The sequence below is a fragment of the Pezoporus occidentalis genome, unplaced genomic scaffold, assembly GCF_034315485.1.
Source record: "Pezoporus occidentalis ecotype Australia unplaced genomic scaffold, CSIRO_AGI_Poc_V1 ctg133, whole genome shotgun sequence".
Lineage (NCBI taxonomy): Eukaryota > Metazoa > Chordata > Aves > Psittaciformes > Psittacidae > Pezoporus > Pezoporus occidentalis.
Genome location: NW_026913136.1, coordinates 4,010,578 through 4,030,868, shown reverse-complemented (window position 1 = coordinate 4,030,868; position 20,291 = coordinate 4,010,578). Strand labels below are relative to the sequence as shown.

Below are 20,291 nucleotides of genomic sequence, written 5' to 3'. Positions count from 1 at the left end.
TTACTGTCCACTGATGATATTTCCTACTACAAGGACCAGTCTCTCATTGAATAACAGTGAATTATATCATTCAGCAGGCTTTTTTTATATGTAGCTACATGTAGCTATAAAGGAAATTCAGAAAAGAACCTAATCTGCATAAATTATACTTTTGCCTTCATTTTGAGTAAATTGTTCTACATTTCTTTAAATTTTACTTGAAAATACATCCATTTAAAGAGAAGAAAAATATTGCGGTTCAGAAATGTTCATTGAGTGCACCTATTAATTGGATGAATAATATAAACAACCAAATCCACTTTCACCTTTTTTTTTTTTTTTTATAGCTTGGAACTCTGAAAATTGTGGGTTTTTTTGATATGAATTTTATGCACAGTCTTTTACTCAAAGGGCTAAATCAGAAAACATGTGAGAAAGTGTAAACTTCATGTTAATGTGTTGCTGTCATTATAGACAATTCTGTAGAAAAGAAGTGTGGAAAACCCTCTAATTGTATGCTGAAATGTAAGTGGACAAATTATCTTACTAAATAGTTTTTAATTTGTCACTGAACTTAGCCCTATCTCAGGTTTGCACACCTGAATTCCACTATTATTTTTAGCACAAACATCTGAAGAGAAGAGATTTTCCAAGAACACAGCTATCACTACAGAGAAAAAACAAAACCAAAAAACAACCAAAACAAAACAAAGCAACTCCAGATCAACCAGTGAAACATTAGCTGCAGGGGGGTATGCTTGGAAATATTCTAAAGTGCTTGAAGAAGCACCTGGAAAAACACAGATCGATTTAGGACTGCTAATCAGGCAGGGGAATTCATGCTTAATTACACAGCATCCTTTGAAAATATTTATGTTATGACAGAGACAGATAACAGAAATTCTCCAGATTCTGTGAAATTACTGTTTCAAAAATACATCGGAAAAGTCTTCATGGAGGAAATGAGTAGTTAAATAATACTGCATGCAGAAAATCTACAAGAAAGAGTATATATTCAAGTAGATATTACATATCCTCCTTCTCTTTGAATTCCTTCACCAACGTAAGTTTATGTAGCATAGGAAAGAGAAAGAAAGAAACTATGGATTCTCTTCTACTTGATCATTTTCACTACTGTCCACTGTTCAACAGACCAAAAGTGAAGATAATTGTCCAGGAAGAACTTGTATTTTTAATCATCAGAAATGGGGAAACTCTCTGAGTTAAAGAAAAACAAATGCAGCCAAGTTAAAGCAAATCTTCAACTTAATTAGCAATTTCTGTAAGGAAGAGGATTGAATGTTCCCATTTAAGCGTATCATTTTTTATTTCTGTTTCTAAGCTCCTAGGCAAAAAAGTCTCTCTTGTATTTGTTTCATCAAAGTTTGCTACCCTTCAATAGACCATAAAAGTACTAAAATCAATACTGCAATAACCTCCATTTCATGTGGGCTTCTGTAGTTTGGAGGGAACTGCAGAACTGGGATTGCCCCATAATGCTGTCCTGAATTAGTCCTTAAAAAAAATTCTGATTCAAATCATAACTAATCTAAATTAGGAGTTACTGTTTTTCTAAATTTGCATATGATCCATTGCAATAGCTGTTTATTCCTTAAATGTAGGCATAAATTGGTTTTGGCAGGGAAAAACTCAAAATATGTACCTTTTCACTTAGCCTTAGTCTTTCTCTTCCTCTTACTTTTAAAGACCCCCACCTTATCCCTCATCACAACAAAAAAATTTACTCTTTTAACAAGATTTCAAAATCTTCTGAGTGAGTTGTGTATTAGTACCAGTCTGAAATGCACAAAAATCATGATGCATCATTATGTTACTGTATTCCGAATGACAAGCCATTTCATTTTTTTAAACAAAATCAGGTTCTGCTAGTAAGTCAGTCACAAATATTTTGGTTTTCAGCTGGGTTTTTTTACTTTCCCTTCATTCCTCTCAAGTCACGGGTCCCTGAGAGGAGCTCTTCTGGAGGAGTCTTCACTGTCAGACAAAATAATTCCAGCTGAAGAGCACAGATTAATAATCAACAGCTATCTCTAAAAATTCACACTGACATAAAGTGACTGAAAAAAATTACTATTTGTGTACAAATATATTAAATAGTATCCATCAGCTTAGAAACTCTGGTATCTGTTTGTCACGTCCAGTAAACCTGATTGTCCCTCTCCTCCACCTGGATGGAGGCAGGGCCCTTCTAATAGTGATTGTAAGATTCTTCACTTACTTTTTGTACAAAGGGATTAGAATTCCTTTTTATAGAAGTCAGAGTAAAATCAGCTCTTTCACTCTGCCCACCAGAGACTGGAGCAACAACTTTCTTGGGAGGATCCCCACTGACTGTTTTCCTTTTCAATTCATACCCACTCCTCCAGAACTGAGGTAGGTTTTCTATCCCACTTTCTCATGTCTCCTCCATGATCCCACAGGTAAAACCATAGGGTGCCTCATGGCATGTACCTTCTACATCTTCCGTCTCGAACAACAGGGTGTCTCCTGTTAGTAGCAAGATGAAGGTCTGTACTTGTAGGCAGCTGGATAGATCAGCTCTCAAATGCTGAACTCCTGCAAGAGTTTTTCCACAGAAGAAATGATGGAGGGAGAGAGAGATTGTCTTCAGACTCCCAGAGCTGATGAATTGCTTCATACACTGTTGGTGCCATTTCATTTTTCTAGCTTATTGTTGCCAAGGAATTGGCATATAATGATGTCACACTCTATGTAAATTTTTGCCTCACAGGTCATGTACATTTGACTTTATCTGGATCTAAGAGTTGCTGCTCAGTGCCTCACTTACAATAAATCATCTCTAAAATGACTAACTCCCTCATGTACTGGAGGCCTTTCTCTATTGTGGTCCACTTGCCCCAGGTGATATATAGCATCTTCCTTGAAGGGATACCTTTCCTTCACAGCTGATAAAAGCCGCCTCCAAGGCTGAGGATTAGTTTCTCTTTTGCAATCTACTTGTCAATATCCCTTCCCACGCAAGTCATCCCAGTTGCTTGGCATGCCTACCCTCTAATTTGAAACTGTTGTCCCCATTGTCCCAGCACTGGAGCATGCAGGTGAGGCAACTGCTGAAATATTTTTGCATATCCTGCAGCTCAGTCAAGGACAGGGATTGAGAAGTTACTTCTTCTTCTGTCTCTTCCTCTGTTTCTTGTGATGGTTCCTCTGTTTCTGATGATGGCCTTTCTAACATTCTCCTTCCCTAAATGAGTTGGGTTTTGTTTCTATTTCTTCTTGTGTACACGGGGAACTGACACCAACAGGGGTTGGTTCTCTGGTTCAGTTGTATCATCCATTGCCAGGGTTTGAGTGGTTTTCATGTTTGTTGTCAGGGTTTGACAAGTCACAGTACAGGCACAGCAATTAAAACAGCTGCAGTGCTTTTCAATGAAGTTTGAATAGCCACCGTACTTGTTACTGGAGTTTGAGTAGCTGCAGTGTTTGTTATAGGGATTAAAATAACTGCGGTGCCTGTTGCCAGAGTTAGAGTATCTGTGGTACTGGTCATTAGAGTTTCAAAAAATCACAGAATCATAGATTCATAGAACAGTTAGGGCCAGAGAGGACCTTAAGATCATCTGTGCCTCAGAGTTTCTTTGGCAGAAATGGTTGTAACCAATGAAAACATTGTTCGTAGGACCCTAAAGCAGAAACAGATAGAACCTGCACCAGCACAGAGGAATCCACAAGGCACAATGTCATAGTGGGCTGCTGAGTAAGAGGGAGATAGCTGGAAACATTAGCAGTGTGGAAATATATGGGTCTGAACTGCAGGCATGTGGCTCAGCAGGAAACAGCCAAAAGTCTTGCAGAAAGGACATATGTTTCGTTTATCAAGCATTTCTAGAGTAAAAAGCAAATAAGCAAAAAGGTGGACATACTTCCATTCAACTGTCAGAGCGCCTGAGGAAATTCTTATCTTTTCTGAGGGGGGAAATCAAAGGTAGGACTCTTTGCTGACCTTTTTTTCATTCAGCCCGCAAGACAGCTGTGGTAAACCAGAGATGATGGAAAGAAGACCCTTTGAAACCTTCCTTTTAGGAAACTAAGGAAAACAGTGTTTATCAGTTCTAAAAATAAAGAATATATCATCCTCATTATCAAAACACTAGGTTTCTTATGGCAGCCTGAATTCAGTTGTTTATTTTTTTTAAGTTTTTTTTTCCATTTTAATTTTACATTGAGATATGTTTAAGGTAGTGTCCTGGGTTCAGCAGTAGCAGTCATTTTTCCCCTTCTTGGTAGCTGGTGCAGTGCAATGTTTTGACTTTCAGCTCGGGAACAGAGCTGATAACAAGCGATGTTTTGGTTTGGCCAAGGACTTTGTGAGCCTCATGCTCTGCCAGGGAGGAGGGGAAGCCGGGAGGAAGCAGAGACAGGACACCTGACCCAAACTGACCAAAGAAGTATTCCATACCACAGCACGTCATGCCCAGGATGTAACTGGGAGTTAGCCGGAAGGGCTGGGAGACTGCAGGGTTGGAGGAGGTATCGGTCAGAGCTTGGTCAGGCTGGGGGGGCGAGTTATCGGTTGGCTGGTGGTGAGATGATGTATTCTCTTCCCTTGTTATTTCCTTTATCATTATTATCATTGGTGGTAGCAGTAGTGATTTGTGTTATACCTTAGTTACTAAACTGTTCTTATCTCAACCCGTGGGAGTTGCATTCTTTTTGATTCTCCTCTCCGTCCCTCCGAGAGCAGGGGGAGGGCAAGAAAAGGGGGGGAAGTGAGCGAACGAGTTACCTGACTGGGTTTAAACCACGACAGTTCTTTTTGGCGCCCAACGTGGGGCACGAAGGGTTGAGATAACGACAGATCTGACTGGATTAATAGTCACTCGTCACAATGCTGATTTATTGGCTCTCAGAGTTGTTCTTGTTGATCTCACAGCTTCAGAATGTTGTAACTTACGTAGAGCCGGTATTTGCTGTGATAGTGTTTATCAAGTATGGGGCTTGGGCTAAGGTTCTTGTCTCACTGTGCTTTATGGCAATGGCTTGTAATACGGGCGGGCTCCAGCAGCAGGGCGGGACGGACGTGGCCGTGGACTTGTACCTGGCCGTCCGGCTGCTCTTCACCGTCCTGGCCCTCACCCTGCTCTCCATCTTCGTGAGGCTGCGGGGAGCCGAGGGGGAGCGGCCCCGGGAGCCGGCGGCAGCCGAACCGGCCCGGGAGAGCGGCCCCGGGGACCAAGCGGCGGCGGGAGCGGGGCCGGAGGCCGCGAGGGGACGGCTGCCGGTGGAGGAGGTCGGGGCGGTCGAGGAGAGGAAGGAAGCGGCTGCCGAGCAGCGGGAGAAGGCGGCGGAGGAGCCGAGCCCCGCGGAGGAGCCGAGCCCCGCGACGGCCGAGAGCATTTCCGGGAAGCCGCCCGCCGAGCCCCAGGAGGATGCAGGAGACCACGCAGCATTTCCCAGCAAGGCAGAGGAGGAAGAGCTGGACTCAGGGAAAGAGAGGCTGGCGGTGGGAGAGCCGGCAAGCACAGCAGCTGCACCAGCCCCAGTGACAAGTACAGCAGCTACACCAGCCCCAGTGACAAGCACAGCAGCATCAACTGAGAGTTCTGAAGGTTTTGAATGGCCTTTGGGTGTCCTTGGGACCTGCCTGCTGATTGTGATGGGGATCAGCATGTTGGCACACACACAGGCTGTGTTCTACCCAAAACCATTTTGTCTGATCTCAAAAGTTAAGCAGAGTCAGGTCTGGGTCTTGTCTGGGGTTAGACGACGATATGGGGGGACCAAGAGATTTTCTCCAAGGCTGGACAGTCATGAGTGGCAGGGTGTGTGGGACAGTATGGGCAAGTATCTAGTCCACTGGGCCCCTCCAGTGCTTTGGAAGCATCGGAGATGGAAGGCAGCTGTGTGGAGTCCCCAGCAACAAGCTGCAGAAACTGCTGAAGGGGACAGTGAATTATTTTGAGCCTGGCGGGCCCAATGCACTTCAGGCCAGCAGAGCAGAGATGCAACATAGAGATGGACTCATGATCGAGGGGTGGACTTAGCAATGGACACTATTGCCCAGGTTATTCACGAGTGTGAACACTGCACACAGTCTCTCCTGCTCTGGAAGACTATTACAAGAGATGGAGCCTGACATCATGGACCAGATGGACTCAGCAGCTTTATAGGGACTGGTCTATGCACTAAGATAAGAGTATATTGAAAATATGGGATCTGAGCATGACGTGAATGGTATGGAATAAGGGGTGGATAATGTCCTGGGTTCAGCAGTAGCAGTCATTTTTCCCCTTCTTGGTAGCTGGTGCAGTGCAATGTTTTGACTTTCAGCTCAGGAACAGAGCTGATAACAAGCGATGTTTTGGTTTGGCCAAGGACTTTGTGAGCCTCATGCTCTGCCAGGGAGGAGGGGAAGCCGGGAGGAAGCAGAGACAGGACACCTGACCCAAACTGACCAAAGAAGTATTCCATACCACAGCACGTCATGCCCAGGATGTAACTGGGAGTTAGCCGGAAGGGCTGGGAGACTGCAGGGTTGGAGGAGGTATCGGTCAGAGCTTGGTCAGGCTGGGGGGGCGAGTTATCGGTTGGCTGGTGGTGAGATGATGTATTCTCTTCCCTTGTTATTTCCTTTATCATTATTATCATTGGTGGTAGCAGTAGTGATTTGTGTTATACCTTAGTTACTAAACTGTTCTTATCTCAACCCGTGGGAGTTGCATTCTTTTTGATTCTCCTCTCCGTCCCTCCGAGAGCAGGGGGAGGGCAAGAAAAGGGGGGGAAGTGAGCGAACGAGTTACCTGACTGGGTTTAAACCACGACAGGTAGCTATGGGATTAAACACAATATCTAAATTAAAAAGCATGAAAAGAAAATTTATTATCAACTCTCTACTGAACCTCTTTCTGAGCATCAAAATTCCCTGTGTTTTTCCCAAATTTACTCACACTACAAATCTAGAATCTAGAAAGCTGGAATCTACATGTTTCGCCTACTTGCGAGGCTTTAAAAAAGCAAGATCAGTCAAGTCTTCTTCAGATATTTTTTCCCTTTAAAAATGTAAGTCTTAACACGTTTTTGTTGCTGTGGTTAAGTTTTACGGAAGACAATATTTTGTCTACAACTGAGAACAATTTGGTCTCCGTGGGGCTAGAAATTGAAAGGCAGGAAAATATCTGCTTTTGCTTTATTCAGAAAAAAAAAAAAAAAGAAAAAGGCATAGATAATGCATTTTAGTTCTTTGTGTGATTCATACTATGTTTATACCTCCTCCTCTTTCTTTCTCTCTCTTAAAAATTATAATAGTCTTTAGCTTTACTGCTAAAGAATTACTGGTAATTATCTCCCAAAAGTAAGTTTGTGGTGGGTATTATAATGACACAAATAAAAAGGTTTTAATTTCCAAAACCTATTAAAAAGCACTCTCTAAAATAAAGGAAAGGGATTTGAAGTTCAAATGAAAGACAATATCCGAATAAAACTAATCCCCAGGAGAATGCATGACACCTGCCAGAAACTGTAAAAGTTTTATAAATGTTGTCTTCTGCAAAGTCGACTGCAAACATCATAAAGTCTTTGGTAAATATGTCTACCAGCCTTTTTTGTTTGAGCAGAAATATTGAACTTCCTGACATTATGATTATAAAGTAGAGGAGATTATTTCAGTTCGTTTTTTTTTTTTTTAGTATTTGATTAGTGGCCTCTCTCATTTTCCTTGTGATCAAGTTTCAAATCACACACAGAGTGAAGTGTTGGAAAAAAGTCTTCCTTAGCAATACAAGCCTGGCAAAACAATCTATTTAGAAGTTATTTATGACTAAACATACAGAAACACTGAACCTGGGAAAAAAAAAAATAAATTGGTTGCCCAATCCACGATGTCAGAATGGGAAGGCAAAATTCTGTACTTCAGGAAAATAACGTTATTGTTTATAATGCATAATGCAAATGTTGATCTCTTTGACAGAGGCAAAATACATTTTGTTTGTCTGCAATTATCTGCTGATAACTGTATCACATTTAGTTTATCTGATGTTCAAGTATAATGTTCATAATGTTTCCACACTGAGAAACTCCCATACAACAAATCCATAAATAAAATTCAGCAAAATGGCACAGACATCAAAATAAGCATAGCTAATAGATTTTCAGTGAATTATATTAGACATATGTTATGGTACATTTTCTTTGAGAATTTAGACTTTGGGATTTTTGGCCCTACCTAGCCTTGTGATTGTCAGAAAACATTTGATTAGAAACATCAGGAGGGGGGAAACTAAGAATCCTTGTTGCAGACACAACTTGCAGTTGACTGCTGACTTTGAGAATCAGGCTTAGACTGCAGCTCTCCCAGACATGGTATCACAGCCATCTGAGGGTAGCTCCTTTACCTCCCATTACTTAACCTCAGCTAGGAATCACATACAAGAGAAGAAAAATATTCTGTCACTATTCATACTTTCCTCTGTCTTCACATTAAATTAAACAATCAAATAACATAAACTCTGTGAAGCCATAGTAACTGTAAAATCTGAGGTCAGTCTCCTATACAAAGCCTATAACACCTTAAGTAACAAAACGTAAAAAAACCCAAACCCAAATGTATTGCTTTTTTGTTAATTTTACAAAGTCAATGTGTTGTAAAGACTGTAAAATGAAAAGAGCCCTCTGAGAAAGAGCCATAGGAAGTTTACTCAATAGATGTATGTTATACAGCAGAAATATACTGATGTGTATAATGAATTTAGAAGCACCTGACATGCATGTTTTTGAAGATACTCTTGAGATAGTTTCATTCCTACCTTTCACAAAAGTTTCCTGATTAAATAAAGAACTTGGTGAATCAATAATTTCCAAAAGGGAAAGCAGCCTGAGATTATCACATGGACATCAGCAAATTATATAAAAAGAAATCTGTGTAGGAGATACACTGTCCTTGTTGCAGTGATAAAAACTGATATGTAACATAACTGTAACTGCCTATAGGTTTCTAAACATGCAGAGTTCACTGAAGTACCACAATACGAAAAACCTGTGCTGACTTGCTGCCACATATTATGAAGTATTTAGGAATTTGTACCTGTTGCTATTAACACTGGAGGTCTTCTGTTTGTGCTTTTCAGAAAAAAAGGTTTACTACCCTGAAGCTGACAATATTAGTAATTTCTATTCTAGATATCTGGGTTGCACCTGTTTTTGCAATCTCCCCAGTGGGAGGATTTTTTTTCTTTCCACAAAATGTAACTGGCATGATTATTTTCATAGAATCATAGAATACTTACGGCTGAGAAGGACCTTAAGATTATCTAATTCCAAACCCCTGCCATGGGCAGAGACACCTCACAGGAGACCATGTCGCACAAAGCCCTGTCCGGCTTGGCCTTGAACACTGCCAGTGATATAGCATTTACCAGCAATTTGGGCAACCTAAGTGAAGAACTTCTTCCTTATATCTAACCTGAACCTTGCCTCTTTGAGTTTAATTCCATTAGCTCTTGTCCTATCACTACAGTCCCTGATGAAGAATCCCTCTCCAACATCCTTACAGGCCCCCTCAGATACTGGAAGGCTGCTAGGAGGTGTCCACGCAGCCTTCTCTTCTCCAGGCTGAACAGCCCCGACTTTCTCAGCCTGTCTTCATATGAGAGGTGCTCTGGCACCCCTTATTGTCCTCATGGCCTTCCTCTGGAATTGGTCAAACAGCTCCATGTCTTTTTTATGTTGAGGACACCAGAACTGCACACAGTGCTCCAAGTGAGGTCTCACAAGAGCGGAGTAGAGGGGCAGAATCAGCTCCTTTGAGCTGGTCACGCTCCTTTTGATGCAGCCCAGGACACAGTTGGCTTTCTGGGCTTTCTGTGAATGCTGCTAGCTCATCTTAAGTTTCCTTTTGACTAACACCCCAAGTCCTTCTCTGCAGGGCTGCTCTGAATCAATTCTCTGCCCAGGCCTTCACTGTGCCTGGAATTGCCCTGACCCAGGTGTAGGACCTTGCACTTCACTTTGTTGAACTTCATGAGGCTGGCATCAGCCCACCTCTCAAGTGTGTGAAGGTCCCTCTGGATGGCATTCCTTCTCTCCTTCCCGTTAACCAAACCAGCTTGGTGTCATTGGCAAACTTGCTGAGGACTCACTCAATCCCACTGTCCATGTCTCTGACAAAGATGTTAAACAGGATCAGTCCCAATATCGACCCCTGAGGGGCACCACTCACTACCTGTTCCTAGTTGGACATTGAGCCACTGACTGCAAGTCTTTGTGTGTGTCCACCCAGCCAATTCTTTATCCACTGGCTGGCCCATCCATCAAATCCATGCCTTTCCCTGTTGGTGGGAATGAGTTCAAGCATGGCACCTCTCCTTTTCAGCTCCTCTATCACTTGCAAGAGGAATTTGTCTTCCACACTGTCCTGGGTTCAGCAGTAGCAGTCATTTTTCTCCTTCTTAGTAGCTGGTGCAGTGCTGTGTTTTGACTTCCAGCCTGGGAACAGTGTTGGTGAAGCCAATGTTTTCGGTTGTTCTAAGTGATGTTTACCCTGACCAAGGACTTTGTGAGGCTCATGCTCTGCCAGGGAGGAGGGGAAGCCGGGAGGAAGCAGAGACGGGGTGCCTGCCCCAGGCTAGCCAAGGAGGTATTCCATACCACAGCACGTCATGCCTGGGGTGGGGGATAACTGGGAGTTACCCGGAAGGACACGGGCTTCCGGGTGGGACTCGTTTCTTGGCTGGTGGTATCGTATTCTCTTCCCTTGTTATTTTCTCTTGTCATTGTTGTAGTTGATCGTAGCGGTGGTGATTTGTGTTGTACATTGGTTGCTGGACTGTTCTTGTCTCAACCCATAGGAGTTGCACTCTTTCGATCCTCCTCCCCCTTCCTCCGGGAGCAGGAAAGGGAGAGCCCCGGTGGGCGGGGCGGCCCTGGATTGTTGTCAGCTCGGCACCACTCACTGGGAGTGAGGGAACAAGTTGCCTGACTGGGTTTAAACCACGACACACACAGTCGAGGAACCTCTTGGATTGCTTCTGCTGGGCTCTACCATCCCTCTAACTGATATCAAGGTGGTTGAATTCCCCCCTGAGGACCAGGGATTGCAAGCCTGAGTCTGCTCCTACCTGCCTATAGAGGGCTTCATTCACACAGTCCTCCTGATTGGGTGGCCTGTAGCAGACCGCACAGTCCTTTATTTTATTTTTGTTTTAGTTGTTTTCTGCTATTTGAGAAAAACCCAAGTGAGGCTATCTGATATGGTCATGTAGGACAAATCACATTTGGAGTTTGTCTTTGAAAAACTAAAACAACTTATTTTTGCTTTTATATTAAGCGGAAGATTTTTTTTTTTTTTTTGTATTGGAGTAAGTAAAAGGCAACATTGCTGATTTTTCAGGACTTCCCTGATGTAATAGAAATAATGGGCTACGGTTTTGGGGTTTATAGTCACTTCTGAATAATCAAGGAAAATAAAAAGAATTGATTCATGGGCAAAAAGTTAGATGTAGATGTTTTTGGGGCTGAGGTTTTTTTAGCTACTATAATTTGAGCCATATGTTGCATAATAGTTTTATGAGACTATAAAGTTGTCCTCAGTTTATACCTATATAATTATTTTCTTTCTGTGACATTTAGGTAGAATGTAGGTGCATTTTACTAAATAGCTCACAGTTTTTAGCATGTTTAAGGCTAAACTGTTCTTAATTTTTATTTACAAATAATTTTACATCTTTTTACTAATTTGGCTGTAATAAATGAAAAGGAATAGAAATGTTAAGAAACTCTGTTTAATTAAGGAACACATAACATTAAAGCAATAAAATAGTCCAGAAATTTATTAACAGAATACTGGAAAACATTCTGCTATATGCAGAGAGAACACGGAACTGAAAGATATTTCAGACACCAAACTGAAAGATATTTACCTCTACAGCCCCAAAGATCTCTCAAATTTTCCGTTTCATTGCTGAAAGAGTACATACACTGGACCTCTAATTAGAACTGAACATCTGAAGTACAGATTTGAAAGAATGTTGCTGGAAATCGTATAAGCATGATGATCTCGATTCACACTGACAATGAAAAAAATAGGGTTTTATGTATATATACGCTAAAGCACTTCAAAGCTTAAAGAAAGCAATTTTTTAGCTTGTTAAAGTACAGATGCTGAAGCATGATGACATAATTACTGCTTTCATAAGCTTTAGCTAATAACAATTATAGCAGAATCTGATCAACACTTTTTTTGGTGAGCAATACAGATTTGGTTACAATGGTTCATTTCAAAAGATCGTGTTTTCATATGATTGTTTCAGTACTGTGAGCAATTAAGTATTTCTAAGTTCATTTTTATAAGAACCATTTTGGGGGGCTAATAAACTCATTTCAAGTTTATTTTCTTCATTTCTTTATTTCATTCATTACCTTCATGTTTATTTTGAAGTACAAATTTTTTCTAAATATCTGAAATTCAACTACATAATACCATTTTTATCCTTTTTCTTTGCAACAGGCAGTTCATCTGCAAATATTATTTACATCACACAATTTTATACATATAGTTGTTTAAATTTGGTTTATGTTAACTACATTTTTGCATAATAGTAGTTGTAATAACAACTTTAACCTGTATTTAAAAATAAGAAACATAATTATTGTCCCTTACAGCTACATTTTCCTGCTGAATGTTCAGAAGAAAAACAGGTGAAGATGCTTTCTAATCCAACATTTCTGACTTTGAATATTATACAATTATATCATAAGAATAATAAAGCTGAAAGGGAGAACTTTCTGTTCTTCTGCACACAATACAGTTCTAGGAATCTTTTAGTACTAATACTTTTGGAGATCTAGATTGGTTTATTATAAGAAAGAACATATTTTATGTTCTGATGTTTAGTTGACTTCAGAGAATGATATACCAAAAGAAAATAAAACTGAAAGGGTGAATTTTCTGTTCTTTTTCACACAATACATTTCTAGGAATATTTTAGTCCTAATATTTTTAGAGATCTAGATTGGTTTATTATATAAAACAATATCTTTTATCATTATCATAAGAGGCATAAACTTTTGAATAGACCAACAATTTGAAAGTGTTCAATGTCTACAAACTTCAAAGCCTGAGGCCATTTAAAACAATAAACAAAATAATTTTAAAATTAAAAAATATGCCTGGTTCCAGACATTATTGTTTAGAAATTTTTCAAAGATATTGAAAAATCAGGGGGGTGCAAATAGATGACCTTTAAGTTTCCTTCCAACCCATGATTATGTGCTAACTGAATTTTAATGGAATTTCATATTAGTCTGACTAATAAAGAAAACACCCAAAGTTGGTGTTAAACATTCACCATTTGACACGACAGAGCAAGATCAGTTAAGAATTAAATTTCAGCTCTCCCATTTTTATTTCTCCATAAAAATATATGGTTTGGCTTTTGAAAGGAAGTTTGGCTTTTATTCTCCCCTATTCTACAGTTCTTTTTTTTTTTTTTAAGTACCCTTATAAAGTTTAAAGACTTTTGTAAGACTTTAATTAAAAACATTTGTTTTTCTTAAGGTGGTTTGCATCTGAGTGCAGTCCAGGATTAAACTGATAAACTACAGTTTTGCAAAGATAACATACGACTTCTGTTGGCATATTGTTAGCTTAATTCTGTAATCTGAACTTTGTGTGAAAACGTTTATTATAGTGACACTCCTGCTGGCACGAAATAGTAACCTGCAAATTAGTGAACCTCTTCTTATCTGCCAATAGTAGTAGACATGATGCTTAGGGACACGGTTTATTGATGAACTTGGCAATGTTAGGTTAATGGTTGGACTCAATGACTTCAAGGGTCTTTTCCAACCTAAATGAATCTATGATTCTAGTCTATGATTCTACAAACACAACTGTAGCACATTTATGGAATGGGTAGAAGTTACTAACGTATAAGTATTCTACTGTATTTTGAATCAAAATACCAATTTTAGGGCATAACACTCACTTTTTCTGTTCACCATCCTTTTTTTATCTCCTAGTTTGTCCCAAATGTCTGTGTTACGTGCAACTGCATGAAGTAAATAGCATCTATACAGCCTTCTGTACGAAAATAACTCCATTTAGGAAAAGATCAGTTATGCCACTATCATTTAAATACATGGTTCAGACTTTGCTTATGAATGATCTCATGTTTGCAAAGTAAAAGTTGTAAGGAAAGAAAACTACATGTTCCCTTCTTGGCTTTCTTCCTCCCATTAAAACTTTATCTTTCCCTATCTACTGAAAATATATTGAGGCATTATCAGGATACAACTGTGAATAGTAAAGAATCATTTTAAAAGTAAAAGACATTCCTGATCTGAGTACGATGCCAATTTCTCAATAGGCCATAAGAAAAGAAGCATAGCTCCAAAACTGAAGGGTTTATGCCTCATGTCTCTTAGAGTGCCCTGCAAATATAAGTGGAAGTATAGTGTATTCTCACAAAATATATGAAAGGAAGGGAAAAATGAAACTCATTAATTGAAGTAATAAAGATTTATGTTCAAGCAGTGAGGTGATGAAAATTAATACTACTCTGCTGAATGGAAAGGAATTGTGACAATTGAAATGAATCGAAGGTATACCTCAAGTGATTTCAGTGGCTGCAGGAGATTGCTTTTCTATTTGGGAAAAAGAAAAATGAAAGATTCTCCCAGGAGCCAGGCATAGATGATCTGCTTCCAGTATTGCTCCTACCTTTGACCCACTGCAACTTTCTTTTTCTGTGCAGAAACAAGATTCATTTTCCTGGCTAGAGAACTTCTGCTTCTTTAGGGACAGGGGTTAGGCTTTGGTCTAAAATCCAAGTTCTAAACTCATTAAATCAAAGGCAAAATTAAAAATTCCAAGTGTGCTCATGTTCTCTTTTATAACTGCAGGATTAGAGTAACTTTACTTTTTCCACTCAAACGCACTTCGCAGTATCTTTATCAAATAGAAATAAGGATTAGCAATCAGCACTGTAATGGAACACCATACCATGTAGAAATCAATATTACATTGCACTAATTTTGCTGTTGAAAAAAGCAGGACAACTTTCTGACTCAGAAGAGACTTGACATAGCAAAGACTTTGCTGTTAGTCATCCCCTCAACACCAAGTAGTTATCAGATACTGTTCATTTCTGCTCAAGTTATCTCAGTATATCAGTACAATTTAAAACTCATACTATTGGGATAACGTAAAACAATACAAAATACGGACATGAAAAAGGCTTCAGTTTTAAAGTTCATTAAATATGCTACATGAGAGACAGGAATTGTAAATTAGTCTTATATACATATTTTTTATAATTAAAAAACAAATTTCCAAGTGCTACAGAGAAGACAGACATTTCAGGCATAAAGAAAAGAGAAAGCCCAGTGATAAACAGGAAGATAAACACACCAAAAACATTTTCCGTATGTTCTTTACATATGAAAGGTGTACAGAAATGAGTGTTTTTTATCACTTCCTTTTTTCTTTGCTTTGTAGAGGTAGCTCATCTTCATTTGGGTTTCTTTTCTAGAGGAAAGTTACTTGAAGAAACAATATCAGCTAGGATTAGGATGTTTCTCTATTCATAGAAATTTAGGGGACATAACAGCTTAAATATTTTATACTAATTTACTAAAACTGTTAATCTTTACATTCAATGTACCCAAAAGAATGTTACTTAGGCAAAACTCCTGTTAAAATCAAGGCCAAGTCTGAGTAACAGTGTAGGACTTGACAAATAGGACTCAGTGGAAGTTGCTTACTATTTTTTGAATTCACGGATTATTGATGCATTTCACTGAAATTCAAGATAAATTATCCAGTAGTTATTAGTATAATGAAAAAAAAATCAAGGGCAAAGAATTTTTTAACTTACTCTTCTCCAAGGTACATCCTGTTGTTATGTCTCAGGATAGAGATCTGAAAAAAAAAAACAGAAAAGCTTGTGATATTACTGGCATTAACAGCCTTTGTTAAATAACACACATCTATGTATACACAGACTTATGTTTCCTGATAGGAACAGTCAGAAGGAATTAGGAGTCATAAACATTGCAATACCTGATACATAACTTAAAAGAATAATTAGTAATAAAAGTGGAAATGCATCTTTGCAATCCTTTCTTTCCTCTTTTAAAACATATCTGACATTTCTGAACTGTCTTAGAAGTCATGAATTTCAGATCACATCAGAGAACATTTTTAGTTGCAATTTTCATAATTGAATGTGTAAATGATGTCCAAGTGGAAGTTTAAAACGCTGAATAAGTCAGTATTTCTACTATGGGTCACCATTTCCAAATACATGCTTTGTAATCCTTGAAACATATTTTTCAGCTTTTCATCGGTTCACAGATTTAATGACATCCAAAGACCAAATCAAATATAAACTTTATAATGCAAAGTACTTGAATGCACTGTTTGCAAGTCTGCATACAACATTCTATTAAATATTATAAATTGTGTTAGGGCTTGTACTTATTTTTGCAAAAGCTGGACTCAAGTAATAATAATTAGAGAATAATAACTAGTAGGCTATCAACATTAACCTCAGTGCTTCTACATCTGAGTCCTTGATATTGCAAAAAAAAAGTAATCGTAGGCAAAACATCAATATGCCATTTCATAACTCTGAAATATTTCATAATAAATGATGAAAGCTTAATCAGATTGATTTGGGAATTCACAAGTGATTTGACCACATGCAATAATATTTGTAATGTGCACAACTTATGATCTTCATGCATTGAAGAAGGAAATGTTCAAAAGCTCTATTCCTCTTTTCCCTCACCTGTTTTTCTGTCAGTTTCATGGAACCCTAGCATGAAACCTGTATTCCCAAAAATATTTAAAACGCTTCTATTCAGAGAAACTTAAGCTTGTTAACTTAGCTAGAGGTATTAAAGATAACAGGAAGGGATTCTACAAGTACATAGCAAATAAGAAAAAGACTAGGGAGAATGTAGGCTCCCTCAGGAAGCTCTCGGGAGAACTGGCTACGCAGGATTTGGAGAAGGCTGAGGTTCTGAATGACTTCTTTGTCTCAGCCTACACTGGCAAAGGCTCTGACCAAACCACCCAAGTCTTGAAAGGCAGATGCAGGGACTGTGAGAATGAAGACCTTGCGTCCACTGTAGGAGAGGAACTGGTTTGAGACCATCCCAAAAATCTGAATGTGCACAAGTCCATGGGTCCTGGATGGACCACTCGGTGGATAAAGAACTGGATGGATGGCTGCATGCAAAGAGTTGTGGTCAATGGCTCAATGTCCGACTGGAGACCAGTAACGAGTGGCGCCCCTCAGGGATGGGTGTTGCGACTGGTCTTGTTCAACATCTTTGTCACTGACATGGACAGTGGGATTGAGTGCGCCCTCAGCAAGTTTGCCGATGACACCAAGCTGTGTGGTTCGGTTGATACGCTGGAGGGAAGGAATGCCATCCAGAGGGACCTCGACACGCTTGTGAGGTGGGCTGATGCCAACCTCATGAAGTTTAACCATGCCAAGTGCAAGGTCCTACACCTGGGTCGGAGCAATCCCACGCACAGCTACAGGTTAGGCAGAGAAGAGATTCAGAGCAGCCCTGCAGAGAAGGACTTGGGGGTGTTGGTTGATGAGAAAATGAACATGGGCCGGCAGTGTGCGCTTGCAGCCCAGAAAGCCAAATGTATCCTGGGCTGCATCAAAAGGAGTGTGACCAGCAGGTCGAAGGAGGTGATCCTGCCCCTTTATTCTGCTCTTGTGAGACCTCACCTGGAGTATTGCGTGCAGTTCTGGTATCCTCAACATAAAAAGGACACGAACTGTTGGAACAAGTCCAGAGAAGGGCCACGAGGATGATCGGGACTGAAGCACCTCCCGTATGAAGACAGGCTGAGGAAGTTGGGGCTGTTCAGCCTGGAGAAGAGAAGGCTGTTTGGAGACCTCATAGCAGCCTTCCAGTATCTGAAGGCCACCTATAGGGATGCTGGGGAGGGACTCTTCATTAGAGACTGCAGTGAAAGGACAAGGGGTAACAGGTTAAAACTTAAACAGGGGAAGTTTAGACTGGATCTAAGGAAGAAGTTCTTTCCTGTTAGGGTGGTGAGGCACTAGAATGGGTTGTCCAGGGAGGCTGTGAATGCTCCTGCCCTGGCAGTGTTCAAGACCAGGCTGGATGAGGCCTTGGATGATATGATTTAGCATAAGGTGTCCCTGCCCATGGCAGGGGGGTTGGAACTAGATGATCTTAAAGTCCTTTCCAACCCTAACTATTCTATGATTCTATGATTCTATGATTCTAAGTGTGACGTTTTAAGGGCTGCAAGATCTAAGAATAACAACAGATAATATTAAGAGATTGAAATCTACCGTATCAGTGCATAAAGATTTGGGTTTAGCCCTACAGCAACTAGAAATGCTGAATCTTAAGTGTTCAAACAGGAGAAGGTTAATTGTTTTCACATTTTGTGGGGATAGATGAAGAAACATATCTTAAGCAATTTGACTCCGTAAATAATGAACACCTGAAACTGATCTAGGATCAAGATTTTCAAGCATATTATTGTGAATATGGGCAAGTGGGCAGAAAGCAGATAAAATTAAAAATTGCAATCTGGATTTGCATCAGAAATAACATACTGTCAGTTCACAACATGAATGACTACATGGCTTATTATTGCTCTATACATGCAGATGTTGGCCTAAACATTCCCTCTGCCACCCCAAAAAAGAAAAAAATCACACACACACAACCCCCTCCCCCCCAAAAAAGACCAAAACACCACAAGCAAGTAAACAAACAAATTCCCCTCCAGATCTAACCAAATGCTCAGAATTCATAACTTATTTCAGTCTGTGCTTTGAATTCTATTACTTCAGAAGCTGAATTACACTCCCGTGAGCTATTCACACTTTCAAACTTTGCAAGTTAAAGTTCTAATTAGCAGTGAGCTTAATGTAAATTATTACTTCCTCCTTTTGAAGGTAATGGAATAACCTAGACACTCTAAAAGCCTTCTATAGCTCACCTTTAAGAGCAGTGAATGATCTTGCCTCTTGTCAGATTTGTTGAAATTATTCAAGTGGGGTTTACTGATCAATAACTATATGGAGAGAAGAGTACATCATATTCTGCAAGAATTCCTTAACTGAGTTTAGAAGAGGGGGCATATCTTTGAAGTTAAAGGAAAAGCTACTGAATTCCTTAGATTCAATAACACATGCATGTCTTTAAAGTTAAGATTCTGTAAGGAAAGTTCATAGGACTATTTCAAGTGTCTAATTCATGGAATCTTAAAAAAAAAAAAACAAAAACAAAAAATTAAAAAAAAAAGAAAAAAAGGCAGAAGCTTCTTTCACATGGCAGATAGCTAACTTCAGGACGCCATTCTAAGGATACTAGATATGCAATAGGGCACTGAGCACATATTTTTGAATGTAAGCAAAACAGTCATGTCCTGGGGTGGCACCTCAACAAGGGGATGTCTGGCAATTAAGTGACATGTTTCCTTGTGAAATAGTTCCTCCCTTCCTAACACATTCCTCAAAATACCACCTTTTCTATTGTATTCCTTTATCATTTTAAATCAGAGGGTTTGGACAATAACTTTTTCAGATAACTTAGTAATTGGATTCTAATAATAGTCCAACCTCTTCTCTTCCATATCAGTTTTCTCAGACCTGAAGATGAATTGTGTTTTACTTGAAGGACTAATGTTTACAAGAATTCCAGAAATAAAGAGTTAGTGTCAAAAAGAGTGACAGAAGCTTAAAAAAAAAACCAAAACAAACCACCAAAAACCCACCAAAAAACGAAAGAACTATGAACTAAATCTAAACAGAGATGAAAGATGTGTTTTGAGCTTTCATTGATCATTTAAGAAAACAAGCTGTTTAATAAGTGCTGTTTAATATTTTCATCAACGACCTGGATGAGGGAACTGAATGTACCCTCAGCAAGTCTGCTGATGATACTAAACTGGGAGGAGTGGCTGACACACCAGAGGGCTGTGTTGCCATTCTGCGAGACCTGGACAGGCTGGAGAGTTGGGCGGGGAGAAACTTGATGAAATTCAACAAGGGCAAGTGTAGAGTCTTGCATCTGGGGAAGAACAACCCCATGTACCAGTACAGGTTGGGGGTTGACCTCCTGGACAGTAGTGAAGGGGAAAGGGACCTGGGGGTCCTGGTGGATAGGAGGATGACCATGAGCCAGCAATGTGTCCTTGTGGCCAAGAAGGCCAATGGCATCCTAGGGTGCATTAGAAAGAGTGTGGTTAGTAGGTCAAGAGAGGTTCTCCTCCCCCTCCACTCTGCCTTGGTGAGGCCGCATCTGGAATATTGTGTCCAGTTCTG

The 20,291-nt window shown here is 39.8% G+C and overlaps 1 protein-coding gene across 5 annotated transcripts in view; it reads right to left on the bottom strand.

Annotated features, from left to right (window-relative positions):
- PTPRD (protein tyrosine phosphatase receptor type D) overlaps positions 1-20,291 on the bottom strand; it is a 1,311,464-nt gene that overhangs the window by 844,834 nt on the left and 446,339 nt on the right. For all 5 annotated transcript variants that reach the window (XM_062609059.1, XM_062609064.1, XM_062609063.1 and 2 more), the window contains one exon: positions 15,831-15,874. The gene's annotated coding sequence lies outside the window, so the exon portion shown is untranslated. The remainder of the gene's footprint in view (positions 1-15,830; positions 15,875-20,291) is intronic.